The following is a 3642-nucleotide window of genomic DNA, read 5'->3' as shown; positions in this document are numbered from 1 at the left end:
TGAGCCAATCACAATTCTGGCCATTGCTCGTTCCTCTTCATTTTGACTGAGAGATTAAAAAAAAAGGAATGGTTGATTCCTATGTGAAAAACATTTGTCACCTCTTCGTATTTCAGAGACAAATTTAATACGTTTATCTTGGTTGAATTCTTTTAGAGATAAGATATATACAATTCAAAAGAGGGTGACACTTAGTTTATAATTTTCAAACTATTTCTTTTTGAGTCTGTATACTGGTTGGAAAGTTTATGTCCATATATGGCTATGAGCCAAGTAAATAGGCAATCTGCCAAAGGAGCTATATTTAATGAAGATCATGGTCTTTCCTGTCTTTCTCTTAGTACTAAATTACCTAATTTCTTCCCACTCTCCTCCTCACCCCACTCCACCCCAAGAAATGGGTATAACAATTTTCAAGCAAAGTTTCAAATACGTATCATTCCATTTCTGTTAGGCCCTCTGAACTGATACAGATAATGTAAAGTTAAAAATATTTTCATTTTCCAAGACTAGAGGTAATGTACAGGAAGCATTCTGTGCTTTAGTTACTAGCATATAAAAGCTCCCTAATAAATGGTACCAATTATTATTGTATTCAATATGGCCCAATTCAATTTTTAACTATTCAGGGAAGGGCTAGTCTTGTTGTCATTATCCCTGCTACTGTGCTTCTATAACACTTTGTGTGCCTTACTGAAAGTTAATTCTAGTTAGTTTCTATCCCCTGTTTGCTGTGGTCTGAATATTTGTATCCCACCAAAACGTTTAAATTGCAATGCCCAATATAATTGTACTAGGTGATGGGGCCTTTGTGAGGTAGTTAGGTCATAAGTGTGGAGGCCCGAATATATGGCATTAGCATTCTTATAGAAGAGACTCCACAGAGATCCTTTGCCACTTTTACCATGTAAGGACACAACGAGATGGCACTAGCTATGATCCAGGAAGAGGGTCCTCACCAAAATGTGACCATGCTGAGAACTTGATCTTGGACTTCCAGCCTCCAGAACTGTGAGAAATTAATTTCTGTTGTTTATAAGCTACCCAGTGTGTGGTATTTTGTTATAGCAGCCTGGACAAACTAAGAAACTGGTAGGCTAAAAATTTTGAGGATTAAAATTTTGTCCGAATTAACTTTGTATTCTATACAGTACCAATTGAAGTGCCTCCTCACAATAGACATTTATTAAATGCAGATTATAATGGGTTACATTAAACAAAGACAGCCATGGTCCTGAAAAAAAAATGTTTAAAATGAAATTTTGAATCTAAGTTGATAAAAAAATAACAACCCAAACATATTAATATCAGATGTTACTTGACATTAGTATTTAGATATTTTTCACACTACATATTCTTTCATAAAGACTTGTTACAGAATAGTGTAAAGATTTGTTTTTATCATCTGTCTTCATGATTACATCATAAGCTCTTGAGGGCAGAACCTACATTGCATATCTGCAGGGTCTATCACAGTGCCTAGTACATAATAAGTACTCAATAAATGTTACTGTGTACATAGCTAAATGGAAAATAATAAATGAATACAAAGACTGAAAGGACAGTAGAGTTAAATAAAATGATCATTACTTAAAATCACTAGATTTGTGAGATAAATAAAGAAGGAAATAAAACTCAAAATCATTGGAATTTTCTGTCCAAGTTGGAATCACAATAATGTCCTGTAATGAATAGAAATATTGGGATTTTCAGAAGGTTTATAGTGGTAGGAATGTTTAAGCAGATAATATTTATTAGTTATTGCTATTAGGTAAAAGTAAAACCTTTAAGAGGCCATTAGTAGTGAAAGAACATCTCAGGTAACTTATTTAAAATAGTCCAAGATGTAACTTTTGTTAATTATGTCTTAAGATACTTATGAAAATACTAAAAAGACAATGCATAGCATCAAGTCTCAAAGAATTTAAAGCTAGAATCTGGGAGGAACTTCCAATAACCAATGGTAGGTCAATTTTCTTGGCATTCTTAGGTTTTATCTCAAGACACAGAGAATGCCTGAAAAAGATAGGAAGATGCTTTGTAGTTTCTTCATATTATTCCTATGGGTCTATATCCAGGGTATACACCAACCAACGAAAGAGACTATCCATGTGTTGATTTTTGACGTATTTAAAGGTCTATTCTCATACCTCCCCCACCTTCCCAAATGCAATCTTTCTCACCATTCAGAAAGAGTATCTTTCAGAAACAGCTGGGCAGTAGCTACGGAGTGGGACCACTGACTGCTCGTTGCACACTGGTTGCTTCTGTCTTCATTAGCAAAGGTTTGATGATGGTGACAGACATATTCTGGGTACAGTGGATGGCAGGACTTTTAGGTTGTTCTCTGTTATATCTTCTCAGAGTTTCAGAGGACCAGGCAGGAGGTAAAAGAGGAATTGCCACCTTGGTAGAATGAATGCCTTCTAGGAACTGAAAGTCATATTGGAATCTGAGCACATGAACTTCCTTTCTAGGTATGAAGCTGAGAGATTTTGTTGTCACTGATTCACCAGAGAGTGTGGTTTAGGATAATCCACTCATCCTACGTTCTGACGATCACCGAGGTTAGGGAGTGTCCCATTCAAAAACTTGTAAAAAGTAGAAACAAAACAATAAGTAACAACAACAATAGTAATCCTTGTGAAATAAGGAAAAAGAATTACCAACTTGAAAGCTCAGAGAAAGAGTATGTTTCTAAAATTAATATCTTATAAGAGTCAAGAGAACTTGTTTGCTATACTTAAAAAAATACAAGAACAATGAGCCGCCATGAAGTAACAACAAGAAATATATAACAGGAAAATTAAAGTCCACATTTTAAAAGGCATTGAGAATATTGAACTATAGTAATAATGATACAGAAGCATGAATCAGTGATATGAAGGATGGAATTGAGAAGCTCTCCTTGCGAGTATAAGAGAATAAAGAGGTGAAAATTCAAGAGAACATGGTAGTTAATAAGACCAAAAAGGAGCTTCCACATGTTACAAATTAGTGTTCCTGAAGAAGGAAATGAAACATGGAACAGAAACAGTAAATAAAGATATGACAGAAGAAAACTTGACTAATTGTCCTGCTTATGCAGATTTGAGTGACTTACCTAAATAAATTCAAGATAAAACAATAAAGACCTACAAAGCTTATATTGACAAACTTTTGAATTGTAAGGGAAATTATTAATAATTAAAATCTGTCAAGTATCCAAATAATTGGGAAAAGGGAAAACATTATCCGTAAATGAAAAACATATTCAGCTAGCATCAGCCATTACAAGTGAATATCTAAAACAATGAAAATTACCTAAGAATTTTGAAAGGATAATATTGCGACCTAAGGATTTCACAAGCACTTTATATGTTCTTGTGTAAAAGCCATTTGAGAATGGCCTCACATACTGTGGTCAGGAAAACACTTATGTAAATTTACAAATTATTTGAAGGGTTAATCAAAATCAATCTCAAAGAATCAGATTAAAAAACCCAAATATGGGAGGGTCATGGCACAAAAAGATGTTAAGATTTGTCCTTTCTCTATTTGGATTAAAATACATATCTGGAGTCCGTTTAAGATAATGCATTGGTAGGATGAGGCTTATGACTCAGAGCTTTTCTTCATTTGTTTCTCTTCAACTCCCACCCC

This window comes from Rhinolophus sinicus, linkage group LG02 (genome assembly GCF_036562045.2).
Source record: "Rhinolophus sinicus isolate RSC01 linkage group LG02, ASM3656204v1, whole genome shotgun sequence".
Taxonomy (NCBI): Eukaryota; Metazoa; Chordata; class Mammalia; order Chiroptera; family Rhinolophidae; genus Rhinolophus; species Rhinolophus sinicus.
This window is presented reverse-complemented; position numbering follows the sequence as displayed.